This window comes from Mastomys coucha, unplaced genomic scaffold, assembly GCF_008632895.1.
Source record: "Mastomys coucha isolate ucsf_1 unplaced genomic scaffold, UCSF_Mcou_1 pScaffold17, whole genome shotgun sequence".
Classification (NCBI taxonomy): domain Eukaryota; kingdom Metazoa; phylum Chordata; class Mammalia; order Rodentia; family Muridae; genus Mastomys; species Mastomys coucha.
The window spans coordinates 3,267,501-3,283,600 of NW_022196899.1; the positions used below are offsets into that span (position 1 = coordinate 3,267,501).

A 16,100-nucleotide genomic window follows, 5' to 3' on the forward strand; every position below is an offset into this window, starting at 1 on the left:
GGGGGGGGGGGGTGGAGTCCAGACAGAATACCAACAGAAATGAACCACACCTAAAATTTAATTCAGTCTCAAAGGTTCAGTGACTACAAAGTGTTTCCATCAGGACTCCCATGTTTCTTCACAAAGCACCAATGCAGGCTTGACCCTGAACACAGTCAGAACCACGTGCACTGTGCATGATGTCACACTACACAGTATCAGGAAGCACTGCCTATGCACCTTAGATCCAAGAGCAGCATATGCTATATGGATTACTAAACCTTTTCTGTACATAGGAACTTTTCTGATCTGTTAGAAACATAATGGTTTCATTGCAGAAAACGGATTATCCATACTTTCCTAGGGCCATTTTTTTTTTTTATGCATGGAGGCACCACATTAGTGGTGTATCCTGAATTATGTTATGTTAAAGTGCTCAACTTTAAAATAATATGACTTACTGGCTAGAGGTTCAAAATACATTCTCAGATGCACTTTGTCTTTGGATTTAAGTTAGAATTTTCAATAATTTCTAAAATGGTCCTAAACATGCTCCTGCCATCTTGGACCACATATTTATATGAAATAGGATTGTCAGCATTAGTGATTATGCAAAACAGAAATACCATACACTCCAAAAAAACATTGAGTATGCTCTAAGTCTCTAAGCACCTTATGTTTTGTTAATATTTGCTTATCTATATAAGAATGAATAAGTACATTCTCTTGAATATTCAAATTGTTTTTGTCTTGATCTGGCTGGCTTTTCTGTGTGAAGATGCCATGACACAAGCCTTCTTGGTAATAAAAGGGTTTATATCATTTTGCAACATGTAATCCGTGATCCAGACAAGTCAGGGTGAGGACTGGAGGCAGGAACTCATGAGCCAATGGAGAAATGATGCTTAATGAATTTCTCCTAATGGTTTGCTGAGTCTGCTTTCCTTTATCATCCAGGACCAGACCACTACCCCGTGGGTGGTAACCGTCATAAGTGAACTCTGCCCTCGCCTATCAAGAGAACTGATGTGACTGCTACCATTGGTTTGGACCCTGCCAGACTAAGAGTTTTAGATAAACTTAACCTTTGTCATGTAGTCAGTATGTACTGGGCAGCCTTGTCCCTTGAACCCATGTGTGTATAAATCTTCAACTCCACAAATAAGCTTCTTGAGATTGGTAAAACATAAGCATTAAAAGAACCTGTCGCTTTCAGCCAAACTTGTGAGTCAGAACACTTTACAGTTCGGATCTGCTGTCTGTCCCAAGAGAAAACATTTAAACCCTTTTAACGTATCAGATTTCTTTATCTGGAAAATGGGATAGCAATTATTCCTCTCTCATATCTTTCTGAATAGTTAATGTAAAATAAGTTAATGCATGATTTTTTTCGATTTCCTTGGTTTCTGTTATGTCTCACTTTTCATTTCTGATTTTTGCATGCTGTCTCTGTGTCCTCTGGTTAGTCTGGCTAAGGGGTTATAATCTTGATGATTTTCTCAAAGAACTGCTCCTGATTTGGTTGATTCCTTGTATAGTTTCTTTGTTTCTACTTGGTTGATTTCAGCCCTAAGAGGACTGCCATCTAGCCCTCTTGGGTGTATTTGCTTCTTTTTGTTCTAGAGCTTTCAGATGTGTTGTCAAGCTGCTAGTGTATGCTCTCCCCAGTTTCTTTTCAGAGGCACTCAGAGCTATGAGTTTTCCTCTTAGGACTGCTTTCATTGTGCCCCATAAGTTTGGGGAATGTTGTCGCTTCATTTCTAAAAAGTCTTTAATTTCTTTCATTTCTTCCTTGACCAGGTTATCATTGAGTAGAGTGTAGTTCAGCTTCCACGTGTGTGAGGGCATTCTATTGTTTATGTTGTTATTAAGGAGCAGCCTTAGTCCATGGTGATCTGATAGGATGCATGGGATTATTTTAATTGTTTTGTATTTGTTGAGGCCTGTATTATGAAAGATTATGTAGTCAATTTGGGGAAGGTACCATGAGATGCTGAGAATAAGGTATATTCTTCTGATTTAGAATAAAATGTTCTACAGATATCTGTTAAATCCATTTAGTTCATAATGTATGTTAGTTTCACTGTGTCACTGTTTAGTTTCTATCATCTGTCAATTGATGAGAATGGGGTGTTGAAGTCTCCCACTATTATTGTGTAAGGTGCAATATGTGCTTTGAGCTTTAGTAAAGTATCTTTTATAAATGTGGGTGCCCTTGCATTAGGAGCATAGATGTTCAGAATTGAAAGTGCTTCTTGGTAAATTTTTCCTCTGATGAATTTGAAGTGTCCTCTCTTATCTTTTATGATAACTTCAGGTTGAATGTCGATTTTATTTGGTATTAGAATGGCTACTCCAGCTTGTTTATTGGGACTATTTGCTTGGAGAAATGTTTTCCACTCTCTTCTCTGAGGTAATGTCTCTTTGTCACTGAGATGGGTTTCCTGTATGCAGAAAATGTTGGGTCCTGTTTACCTAGTCAGTCTGTTAGTCTATGCCTTTTTATTGGGGAATTGAGTCCAATTATATTAAGAGATATTAAGGAAAATTATTGTTGTTTCCTCTTATTTTTGTTGTTAGAGATGGAATTATGTTTATGTGGCTATCATCTTTTTGGTTTGTTAAAAGAAAATTATATTCTTGCTATTTTGAAGGTGTAGTTTCCCTCCTTGTGTTGGAGTTTTCCATTTATTATCCTTGAAAGGGCTGGATTTGTGTAAAGATATTGTATAATTTTTGTTTTGTCATGGAATATCTTGTTTTCTCCATCTATGGTAATTGAGAGTTTTGCTGAGTATTGTAGCCTGTGCTGGCATTTGTGTTCTCTTAGGGTCTGTATGACATCTGGCCAAGGTCTTCTAGCCTTCACAGTCTCTGGTGAGAAGTCTGGTGCAATTTTGATAGGCCTGACTTTATATGTTACTTGACCTTTATCCCTTCCCTTACAGCTTTTAATATTGTTTCTTTGTTTTGTAAATTTTGTGTTTTGATTATTATGTGACAGGAGGAATTTCTTTTCTGGTCCAGTCTGTTTATAGTTCTGTAGGCTTCTTGTATGTTCATGGGCATCTCTTTCTTTAAGTTAGGGAAGTTTTCTTCTATAATATCGTTGAAGATATTTACTGGCCCTTTAGATTGGGAATCTTCACTCTCTTGTATAACTATTATCCTTAAGTTTGGTCTTCTTATTGCGTTCTGGGTGTTTTGGGTTAGGATCTTTTTGCATTTTGTATTTTCTTTGACTGTTGTGTCAGTGTTTTCTATGGTACCTTCTTCACCAGAGATTCTCTCTTCTATCTTTTGTATTCTGTTGGTGATGCTTGCATCTATGACTCCTGATCTCTATTCTAGATTTTCTATCTCCAGAGTTGTCTCTCTTTATGATTTCTTTGTTGTTTCTACTTACATTTTCAGATTCTGGATGGCTTTGCTCAATTCCTTCACCTGTTTGTTTGTGTTTTCCTGTAATTCTTTAAGGGATTTTTGTGTTTCCTCGTTAAGGGCTTCTACCTGTTTATCTCTGTTCTCCTATATTTCTTTTTTTAATTATATATTTTCTTTATTTGCATTTCAAATGATATCCCCTTTCCAGGTCTTTTTCACTCTGAAAAAAACCTCTATTCCCTCCCCCCTCACCCGGCTCACCAACCCACCCTCTCATTTCTTGGCCTTGATATTCCCCTACACTGGGGCATAGAATCTTCACAGGACAAAGGGCCTCTCCTCCCATTGATTACTGACTAGTCCATCCTTGGCTACATATGCAGCTGGGGCTGTGAGTCCCACCATATGTACTCTTTGGTTGGTGGTTTAGTCCCTGGGAGCTCTGAGGTTACTAGTTAGTTCATATTGTTGTTCATCCTAAGAGGCTGCTCCTTGGGTCCTTCCTCTAGCTCCTTCATTGGGGACCCTGTGCTCAGTCCAATGGATGGCTGTGAGCCTCTACGTCTGTATTAGTCGGGTACTGTCAGAGCCTCTCAGGAGACAACTATATCAGGCTCCTGTCAGCCAGCACTTGCTGGCATCCACAATAGTGTCTGGGTGTGGTGACTGAATATGGGAAGGATGCCCAGTTGGAGCAGTCTCTGGATTGTCCTTCCTTCAATCTCTGCTCCATATTTTGTCTCTGAAAGTCCTTCCATGGATATTTTTTTCCTCCTTTTAAGGAGGAATCGAAATATCCACACTTTGGTCTTCCTTCTTCTTGAGTTTCTTGTGATTTGTGGATTATATCTTGGGTATTCCAAGCTCCAGGGATAATATCCACTTATCAGTGAGTACATACCATACGTGTTCTTTTGTGATTGGGTTACCTCACTCAGGATGAAATTCTCCAGATTCATCCATTTCCCTAAGAATTTCGGAAATTCACTATGTTTAATCCATGAGTAGTATTCCATTGTGTAAATGTACTATATGTGTAATTGTGTGTACCAAATGTACCATTGTGTAAATGTATCCATTCTTCTGTTGAAGGACATCTGGGTTGTTTCCAGCTTCTGGCTATTATAAATAAGGCTGTTATGAACATAGTAGAGCATGTGTTCTTATTACATGTTGGAGCATCTTCTGGGTATATGTCCAGGAGTGGTATTGCTTTGTACAAGAAGATAAGAATGTATTGATTTGCATTCTTCTACATGCTAATCACCATTTGAGCCAGCACCACTTGTTGAGAATGCTGTCTGTTTCCACAGAATGGTTTTAGCTCCCTTGTCAGAGATCAATTGACCATAGGTGTTTGGGTTCAATTCTGGGTCTTGAATTCTATTCCATTGATCTACCTGCCTATCACTATACCAATACCATGCAGCTTTTATCATAATTGCTCTGTAGTACAGCTTACGGTCAAGGATAGTGATTCCACCAGAAGTTCTCATATTGTTGAGAAAAATTTTCCCTATCCTAGGTTTTTTATTATTCCAGATTAATCTGCAAATAGTTCTTTACAACTCTGTGAAGAATTGAGTTGGAATTTTGATGAGGATTACATTGAATCTGTAGATTGCTTTTGGCAAGATGGCCATGTTTATTATATTAATCCTGCCAGTCCATGAGCATGGAAGATCTTTTCATCTTCTGAGATCTTCTTCAATTTCTTTCTTCAGAGACTTGAAGTTCTTGTCATACATGCTTAGTTAGAGTCACACAAAGGTATTTTATATTATTTGTGACTATTTTGAAGGGTGTTGTTTCCCTAATTTCTTTCTCAGCCTGTTTATCCTTTGAGTAGAGGAAGGCCACGAATTTCTTTGTGTTAACTTTATATTCAGTCATTTTGTTAAAGTTGTTTATCAAGTTTGGGAGTTCTCTGGTGGAATTTTGGGGGTCGATTAAATATACTATCATATCATCTGCAAATAGTAATATTTTGATTTCTTTTCTGGTCCAGTCTATCTGGAGTTCTGTAGGTTTCTTTTATGTTCATAAGCATCTCTTTCTTTAGGTTAGGGAAGTTTTTTTCCATAATTTTGTTGAAGAACATATTCTTGAGAATGAAGAAGTCTCACCACCTTTACCATACAAACACACACCATTTCTTATCCAGTGTTGTTTTTTCTTTGCCCTCTTTTTTCATTTCACATTCTGAACACTAGTTAGACCTCTTATGTATAACTTTCTTTTCTGTCCTGTACCAAGTCTTTTTATTTATGCTGCTATCATATAATTATCTTCTCTTGGCTTCAGAAACTCATTCTTCCTTCCTACTTCACATACTATGTAAGACTGCATGTATAAGAGAATCTGTTAGCATTCCTTATATTTTACAGATTTATAGCAATTTCATTAATTAAAATCTACCTCTGCCTGTTCAGTACATTCCACGATAATCTGTTCCACAATTGTTGATTTATATTGCGTCTTCAATACATAAAATTAAAATACTTACTAAATAAAGCTATGTAGCTAAGTAATGGGTACATGTGGTGGAGGGTTTGCTAATGTATATTAAATATGAGGAATTAATGGTCCACTTAAAATCTTGTTTCAATCTTTTCACAATGATTCTATCAAAGATCCTTGTGACTTTATAAAACATTAAGGTATTGAGATTTTACATTTGATTCAATAGAGAAAAATTTTAATGATACATCAATATTTGAATATTTCTCAGAGTATAAAATTATTCACATGGCTTGAAATCCAGTCATGAAACCGTTTGCTGTTGGTGTCTCGCTACATCTTGTCGCATGTGGCCTTTCAGTTCATAATCGTTGTATCATAGTGCTATGCGTAATTGAAGGAAGGCTAGAAAGCTTGGCAATTAATGTTTCGAATGTGGGTTTAAACCAATAATTGCAGAGGTGATTTGAGATATATTCCTATCAGCTTCCTTCCCCATTTATCGGAATAACAGTGAGTCATATTCTAAAGACAAGCAGAAGTACTCTAGAGGACTAGCAGGAGTAACTCATTCAGATCCATGACTCTCTTTGCTTTCTTTCAGACTCTTTCTTCAATTTCCCAGCCTACTCTTTAGATTAGTGTGATGACCCTACTCCATAGAGAGTATTCACACTTGATGTCTTACCTCAGATTCAGCTGCTCGGAATTCAAACTAAGAAATCCCAAACTCCTTTTGACCTGATAGTGCTGTGCCTCCTACAGGGCAATAAATGGCAGTATTGCAAATGGATGGTGTAAGATAGATCATTCTTTGTAGATCATATGGACTCAAATCAAAACCAACATGAATTCACAAAGAAACATTTTTTTTTATGTGTGTGTGAATGACTTATGGGTAGAAAAAAAGTAGAAATAATGTCAATTATTTTCTACTCATGGAAGTTTGACATTTGTGAGCAGGTGGTGCCTAACAGGTGTGACTATAATTTAAGAAGCCTGCTCCATTAGTCATCAGGAAATTGTTATTATTAGTTTGTAGTGTTGACCTCAAGACAGTGTTTTATTTGTTTCAGCTTACTGTAATATCCGTCAGCCTTGGTTACTCAGAGTTAATGGACTTATTCTGTCTCCATCACCTTATTTAAAAATCTATACACATGCACATATATACACAAACTGCGTGTGACAAAGTTTGAAAGAGCATTAAAGGCGCCTATGAAATGGCCTTCAAATGAGTTCTTATGCTTATTTTATGAATAATTAAATTTAGCAAAACTAATTTCTGAAATTATAAATGAAGAATGCTACATGTAAATCCAGTGTAGAAGCAAAGCAAAATAAACTTTAAAACTAATTAGAAAATTTGAACCTTTTGTGTTCATTTTGTTTCCTAAATCAGAAGCAATACTGAGCCTTCTAGAAACACTTTGCTTGGCTTGGAGTCTCAAAAGGTAACGTTAGGCTTTATTGTATTTATTTCAAACTTATAAAACATAATTTTTTTAAAATTAGAATATATTGAAGATGCTTACCTAAAATGATAAGAAAATGAAATCTATAGGTACGGATAATTAATATTTCATTTGATATCTTCTTTTTAGCTCCCTGAATACCAAGGCCTGATGTCCCCAAGAGAAAATTTCTGGTAGAAATCTGAAGAACATTTCTAAGAAAAGAATAACTCCATGAATTGAGACCAAGACAGTTTCCACTCAGGTAGGGACACCTGCCCAGCTCACACGGACAGATACCTCAGTACTTTTTATAACAAGATGGGTGTCTAAGTTATCCTGGGAGGGTTTGCTTTCAATTCCCTTGAGGATGGAAGTGTTTATCGGAGAGTCCCTTGGAGGGAAGCAAATACAATAACAGCATGAGTTTAGTCTCCATTTTTAGCTCATTGTTGACTATGTGCACGTAGGGATCTCAGGGCTTTTATCTCAGGAGGCAGCAAATGTGGGGTGGACCCGCTCCATTTTCTCACAAGAGAAGTCATTTTCATATGTTTTCTCCATGACCCTACAGTTCTTTATCAAAATCAAGGGCCCTGATAAAATCAGAGGAGCAGTTTCAGTAGAGTATATAAGGAAATTGACTGGGTTCTATCTGGGGTCCCTCTAGGCTTAGTTTTGATGTTAAGTGAGGTTGGCAAAAAAGAGGATGGGACATGTTGAAGAGAAACAGTTTTCATGTACTTAGGTATGTCAGAATCCCACTCACAATTTACTTCAGTTTTTTATTGGTTATTTTATTTATTTCCGTTTCAAATGTTGTCCAGGTTTTCCCTCTGCAACCCCCCAAAAACATCCCCCTCCCCTTTGCGTCTATGAGGGTGCTCCCCCACCTGCCCACCCATTCCTGTCTCATCATTTTAGTATCCCCTCATACTGGGGTATCAAGCCTCCACAGGACCAAGGGCCTCCACTCCAACTGATGCCAGATAAGGGAATCCTCTGCTATGTATGTAGCTGGAGCTATCGGTCTCTCTATGTGTACTTTAGGATTGGTGGTTTAGTCCCTGGGAGCTCTGGGGGATCCAGTTAGTTGTTATTGTTGTCTTCCTATGGGGTTGCAATCCCCTTCAGCTCCTTCAGTCTTTCCCCTAACTCTTCCATTGAGGTCCCCAGACTCAGTTCAATGGCTGGCTGTGAATATCTGCATCTGTATTGGTCAGGTACTGGTAGAATTTCTCAGAGGACAGCTATACCAGGGTACTGCCAGCAAGCACATATTGGCATCAGCAATAGTATTAGGGTTTGGTGTCTGTGCCGGGAATGGATCCCAAGGTAGGGTGGTGTTTGGATGGCCTTTACTTCAGTCTCTGCCCCATGTTTTTGTCCCTGCGTTTTCTTTAGATAGGAATAATTCTGGATTAAAATTTTTGAGATCAGTGGGTGGCCCCATTCCTCAACTGGGGACCATGTCTATCTACTGGAGATGGTCTTTACAGGTTCTGTCTCCCCTTTATTGGGTATTGACTAATGTCATCCCATTTGTTCCTGGGAACCTCTTGCCTCTGGTACTTTTTAGTGGCTACCACAGTTCCCCCATCCCCCGCTGCTACATATTCCTGTTCAATTTCCTGACCCTCTGTACTTCTCCTCTGTCTCTTTCCATACCTGATCCTGCCCCCCCCTTTTCTCTCTTCCTTCTCTCTCCCTCTCAGATCATTCTCTCCCTCTAGCTCCCATGATTATTTTGTTCCCCCTTCTAAGGATTGAAGCATCCACACTTTGGTCTTCCCTTCTTCTTAAGCTTCATATGGTCTGTGAGTTGTATCGTGGATATTTTGAGCTTTGGGGGCTAATATTCACTTGTCAGTGAGTATATGCATGTGTGTTCTTTTATGTCTGGGTTACCTCACTCAGGATGATATTTTACTTTTTTATTTGCAATTTAAGATGGGCATTTCAGGCACTGAGCTTTCCTATTTTATGAGCCATAAAAGCAGTGACATCGATATCAAGGACTTTGTTTTCTCATGTGCAATTAAAGACTCAGTGTTTAGCATCACACATGACCTCTAGTCAGCACTTCAAAGACACATGATAAACGACGAATAGCTTCAAGAATGAATGAAACAAGATAATAAGGCAGAAAGTGTGTCTGGTTTATGTTGTGTTATGTGTTGACTTGTTTAATGTGTTGACCTACAATAAGCCTACAACCAGATCATTGAAATGTGAGCAGAATATCCCTACAGTAGTCTTCTAGGCCACACTATTTCTAAAAACATGATTTTAAGCATTTTACAGTTGTACTCTTAAAGATAATTTTTAAATAACTATTAAATTCTTCTGCCTTACATTCTTTGTGATAGGTAGAACAGCTATAGTATTGCAACAGAGGTGTTTTTGTAGGCCGTTGTTCTTATCTCTGGTGGTCCCAGGAGAGAAACAAAAATTGTTTAATTAATTAAAGAAATATAAGCGTCATAGGTTGCGGTTACCAAACCAAAAAAGAAAGAAAAAAGAAAAAACACAAATGGTCTAAAGTAGCATACTGAAACTCATTTCAAAAGGCATAAAAACAGTCCCCTGTTTTCTTACTTTCTTGCTGGTAGGTGGCACTCAGTGCGCTTGGTGGCAGTCTGTCTGAATTGTCTGAGGTCAGGCATTAACTGGGCAGCACTTTTACTCTGAATGCATTCGTCTACAATGCCAAGTTCATCTCCAGCACTCCTCTCCCCCTAATTACCTTGGTAACAGAAATTGTGCCTCCCTGATATTTTAGAAGTTCTGGACATCCAAAAGAATAGCACTGCTTTTAGTAAAGATGGTACATGTTAAGAGTAGGGTGCTTCATTATGATAGTAAATTCCTCATATGAAAGAATGTCGTAGCCAAACGGTCTACAAACAGGTTTATAAGGGTGTGTGTATAGTCTTTAGGGGCAGAGATTACTACCTCCAGACGTAAGGCCTACCGGCAATATTAGCTATTGAGAATTTTTTTTAAAACTATCTTTTGTAATATTTAATTCTGGAAAAGTGTAAAATTTTGAAACATGAAAACAAAAAATAAACTTCTCCAAAGTTAAGAAGTAGAGTGAAGTCCACAGAGCTTCCCTCGGTGTTCCACGTTGTTCCTAAGACTCTTCCACCAGCACAGAAGAGAGCATTTTTGGTTACAAAAAAAGCATGGGTTATTTAATTATATAAGTGGTCTGTCTGTCTTCTAGACCTACCATCATATTTTAAATACTCTTATATACATTTAAAGTCAATATTGTATTTATCTTCCTTTTTTTGAGTAATACTTGAGAATTTTATTTGAATATTGTATTTCTAAATTCATACATTTTAACCTTTATCTTCCCACCAATGTTATAGTATTTCCTTTTGTAGAGCTAAGCATGAGCTTCTGACTGTGCTGAAAAGGTTAGCATCATTTTGGCCCTACTTTGAATAATACTTAATGATTATTTATGTCAGTGTGCTCTAATAACCATGTTATATATGTGTGTATGTATGTATGTCTATAAAATATATATATATATATACATACATACGTGATAAAATATCACATGCGCATATAGATATAGTCTTCTCTATAGCTTCAGGCTTTCCAAAGTAGGTGACAATTCATTTTGTATTACTTGGCTGGCATTGTTACAAAAAATGTCACAAACAGTTTACCTTAAATAACAGGGGTTTTTCATAGTTCTAGAAACAAGAAAAAAATATCTGATAACTTTTTCTGTGGCTCTTACACAGCTCTCAATCCTTTTCTCTGTGTGGGAATATCCTTTCCTGGAAGCCACTCAGGGTGGATGAGTATCTTACCATTGTGATGTCATTTAACCTGAAGTACCACCTCATGGACAGAGAGCTTCAATATTACCACATTGAACCATCAGCATCAGTGTGCCAATTCACATTAGTAGTCAATAATTCAGTCCTTTACAAGCTAATGTAATTTTTCTTCCAGTGAGGAGAAAAATCCCTTATTGGCTTCATTTTCAACATGCTTTCCAGTGTGTGAAACTCAGAGAATATTTTCTACCAATTTTTGGATTTTATTCTATTAACTTCTGTTTTCAAATATAGATACACCAATAATCTCTGGTACAAGTAACTTCACCTGGGCTATTTTTCCTTAGTGGAAAAATAGTGTCTTGAGATAAAAATATTAAAAACCAAATTACATTAAAACAAATGACAGTAACATTAAAGAACAAATTTATATTTTAGGATTGTAGCTTTTTAATACTAAAATGCTCTTTTCTGGTATTGTAGGGTAGAGATATCATCATTTCTTTTGGTGTATTCTTAAAGTTTTAGTGTTGTTTTTGTTTGTGTGTTTTTGTTTCCTTGTTTGTTTTGAAAGTAGGATTATGTTTGATTCAGTTTTATGAATCATTAAGCTTTTGGGACCAAGCCATTTACCATCCATTAATATTCAAGAGTTTATTTTAGTTATGTTTGTGTTGTGCAAGTGGATAAATCTCAGCAACTGACAAACAGGGGCGGGAAGAAAAAGAAGAGAGGCAGCAACAACTTTGAGCTAGGAGTCGAGAAATTAGACAGGCTCATCGATTGAGACCTCCAAGCAGCCACACTGTGGACAAGTACCCACAGGGTGGGTAAAAAGATCTTTGAAGAAAGAGTGAGAAATCCCAGAGTGCATGTTTATGCTTTGACCAGGATCTGAAAGAAAAAGAGATGGAAAAGAAAAAAAGAAAGAAAACAATTATGCTTCTGTGAATAACAGAAGAAAGTACACAGGTCCAAAGTGCTATGTGACTGTAGCTCTGAGAGCCTCTGTAGTTTAGTAATTTAGACTATGAACTTGTCACTCCAGGCTAGGAAAAAAACTAAGGTCTTCTTCTTTTGACCACAAGAACCTATCTTTGACTAATGGACCTCAACAAGGCCCAGAGATCATAAACGTTTCATATAGAAATTTAAATCTGAAGGGGGTACTTCAGGAAAGGTCAGGACAACAGGAGGGGGTGATCATCCTCAGGTGTATACAAGGTTCCCAACAGCAGCATCACCTTCCCAAAAGTTCAGACCATAAAGTCACTGAGGAACCAGATGAGCGACTAAACCCACAGATACTTACAATATTTCTGATATCCACCTAGGACATGTCCAATAAAATTTCTGGTTTGTGGTGGCCAAGGACATTGATCAAGGTCTCCCATCCTAAACTGCCTGTTCGGTTTTGTTTGTTGACACGAGCAGCTATCTCCCTGAAGATGTAACCCTGACTTCTTTCTGTTAGGGAATTTGGATGAGGCCTGATCTGGCTTCTTCCTGCTGAATGCAGTAATTGCCTGCAGTAGTTGTTACATCTCTCTAGTAAGCCTATCTAAAAGAACCTCGGAAGTGCATAGATATGGAGTTGCATTTGTGTAACAGACAAGTGTAGATAGGAAAGGGGCAACTGAAGGAAAGCACAGAGATGGAATTAGGCTGCCGTAGCACTATCTGAATATGGATTGACTGTAAACAGGAAAACAGGAAGTTAAAAGCACAGGTAAGTACAATGCTGAATAGCTTACAACTAAAGTCGTGATAGCCATGAACCACTTCCATCGTAAAATGCAAAGGTCCTATTCCAATGACAGTTTGCTGGAAGGATAGTGTTTGGCATGGTCTCCATCTAATTTTGAAATACAATCAAAGGAAATAATTAGCAGAAGTATCAAGAATATTTACACGACATTTTATTGACTGTTAGGAAGGGTATGAGAATCCCTTCATGTATTTAGCCAGTTGAAAGTCTGGTCCACAGGGACCAGTTGGGCACAGAATAAGCCTCTGGGTGCTTTAAACTTTTACTTAGTTATGTTTCCTTGTTTGTGCCATCTGGTGAGGTAATTCAGTGTCGCTGGCCATTTCATTTCCCATGTAGGGGAGCTTATCTGTAGACATAGGACCAAGGTGGCACTCAGCCTGGCTTTTTATCATTTCAGGCACTGCCACTGTGGTGTCTCTCTCTTTCACCCTTGTTTCCGTTGGAACAGGACCCCCGATCTCAAACTCTTTCCTCCATTCAGAGAATGTCCCTGTAAAAACACACTATTCCTCAGGCTGGTGGTAAACTTTTCTGAAGCGCATTTCTGGAACACGGTTCTCTATCTATACTCACTGTTCATGAGTTCTATTTTACTGTGATTTCATTACACTAAAGTGAAGATGCTTATGGATAGTGAATTCATCTTTCCAGACTTCTCTGCTTACATCTCAGATTCATAACTATTTTCGACTGTGTCTCTGCTCTGCACATCACTTACGTCAAAGTTAACAAACATACTATGCATTTTACTTCTTCTTTCTTCTTCTTCTTTTAGTGCAGTGGTTCTCAACCTGTCAGCCATGACCCCTTTGGAAGTCAAACAACCCTTTCACAGTGGTTACCCAAGGCCATTGGAAAGCACAGATATTTACATTATGATTTATAACAGCAACAAAATTACAGTTATGAAGTAGCAATGAAAATAATTTTGGAGTTGGTGAGCCAGCACAACCTGAGGAACTGCATAGAGTCTGCATGAGGAAGGCTGAAAACCATTGATTTAGGGTTTTGAAACAGGTTCCTACTAAGTTTGCTAAGTCAGCCTTTAACTTGCAGTCCTCCTGCCTCAGCCTCCAGGGTTTCTGGTTATAAAAGCACATAACACCACACCTGCTGACTGTTTTACATTTTCTCTCTAGTGTTTCCTCCCATCTCGGCCACGAGTCCAGTTATTGAGACCAAAACCCTTGGCTTTGCCCCTAACATGTCACCAATTTAAAGTTCCTACATGGAGTTTATCAACGTGGAAAGCCTCTAAAATCACCATCTAGCCTGAACCCATCTAACTCTCCCTAGTTTTGTTGAAGTCCAGGCCATCATTGCTCACCGAGGGCAATAGGCAGTATCTTCCATGGTTGCCTACCTGACTCTCTTGCTCCCATACTTATCTTGTCCTCCGTCACCAATGGAAGAGCCATAATAATCTGAAGAAATATGCAAACTAGTGACATCATTGTTCCAAAGCTGCCTCTCTTCAGAGTTGAAATACAAGTTTTCCACTTTTGATGATGTGTATGGCCTCATTCAGGGTTTTCTAGCCTCAGTCTCCAAATTCATTTCATGCTGCTTCCTGCTTCCTCAAACATAGTGTGTGCCTCAACCCAGGGAGGTTTCTTTTTTCAACATTCGGATCTTTACACTTGCTTTGGCGGAAGCCTAGAAAACCTATACGTTTCCAACAAATTCAATCTCAGAAAGCATTTGCATTTTATTTTGTGAAGACATTTGGGATAAAAAAAAATTGAGAAACTAAAGATAAATTTTTACATGATTTACACTTCTAGAAATCTATCATTTGGTTAGATTAGGAGTGTGAACTTATATCTCAAACAAGAGGTACAAATGGTAAAACCATGGGTTTTAAACATTGAACTATATGAGCTTACAGACATGGGCACACAATGTATAATGTATATGACCGATAAGTTGGCCAGTGGCCTGCATTGAAGATCCAAAGATGATTTATAGTCTATATAGCAAAATGGAAGATCATAAAATATGAATGGGCACAGATACTATCTCAAGCACTTGTGGCTAGTAATTATATAAGTCAAATTAGAGAATAGATAGCAGCCAAGTTGCACAATGTGCTTTTTTAAGCTATTGAATATTAAATATTTAGGTAACTAAGGAAGGTGGTAAGAGCATTTGAGAGATAAAAAGCATCACATGTGGAAATCACCACAGTGGGCAACACTTGATAGATTCTCATAGTCTTTGGCAAGATGAGGAAAAGTTTGTATTGAAGTGAAAGTGGACACAGTAAAAATTTGCTTATGTAATTATTGATTCAATAAGGAAGGGTATTGGGAATTGTGGCAGTCAGTGTTTCTCGCTACCTGAGGAGTAAAATGTAAAAAGAAAAAACGAATAACCTACAGTGAACTATATGGTGTCATACAGCAATGAATATTAAAGTTAATTGAATTTTTCAATGTAAATTGAAATATTTTCATATTTTGTGTTCTTCTCAGCAACAGTGACCACACATAACATCCCATTATTAGTTTCTAAAAGAGCTTTTCATTTCCAAGAACCAGGGATCTTTAAGGAAATAGGTGATTCACAGACAGATAAAGGAAAATGTAAAATCATTCTAGAATATACCATTGTTCCAAGAGAGATAGAAGGTGTCAGTTATTGGTAAATATCAAACCATATTGGCAACACTGAAGCATTTGTTTGAAAGATAAATTGTGGCTGTCTGGGCTGGCTTGTGCCTTGAGCAGACCTTGGGCGCAAGCTCTGCAGCCAGTCCCACAACACCCAGAGGAAGCTCCACTCCCAGGCTCTCTAACATCCATGATCAGAGGTGAGGAGGACACAACATCTGTCCCAACAAGCCCAGGATGACAAGATCACAGGATCACAGAGACAGCTTGACTCTGAGGAGTTCTAACACAACCAGGATCACAGAAAGGACAGGCTCCAGTCAGATTTAGCAAGGGCAGGTAGTACTAGAGATAGCCACATGGCAGAGGGCAAGTGTAAGAAAATAAACAACATATATCAAGATTCCTTGGCATCATTAGAATCCAATTCTCCCACCATAGCAAGTTCTGGACACAACATCACACCGGAAAAGCAAGATTCAGATATAAAATCACTTCTCATGGTGATTATACAGTACTTTAAGAAAGACATAAATAGCACCCTCAGAGAACTACAGGAGAACACGGGCAAACAGCTAGAAGCTCTTAAAGAGGAAACACAAAAATCCCTTAAAGAACTAGAGGAAAACACAATCAA

At 38.0% G+C, this 16,100-nt stretch overlaps 1 protein-coding gene across 2 annotated transcripts in view; it reads left to right on the forward strand.

The window, feature by feature from the left end:
* The window catches only part of Pkia (cAMP-dependent protein kinase inhibitor alpha), a 69,112-nt gene that overhangs the window by 27,119 nt on the left and 25,893 nt on the right, over nt 1-16,100 (forward strand). Inside the window, exon 2 of one of the 2 annotated variants that reach the window (XM_031376311.1) lies at nt 7,428-7,542. The exons of the other annotated variant lie outside the window; for it this stretch is intronic. The gene's annotated coding sequence lies outside the window, so the exon portion shown is untranslated. The remainder of the gene's footprint in view (nt 1-7,427; nt 7,543-16,100) is intronic. 2 annotated transcript variants of the gene reach the window in all.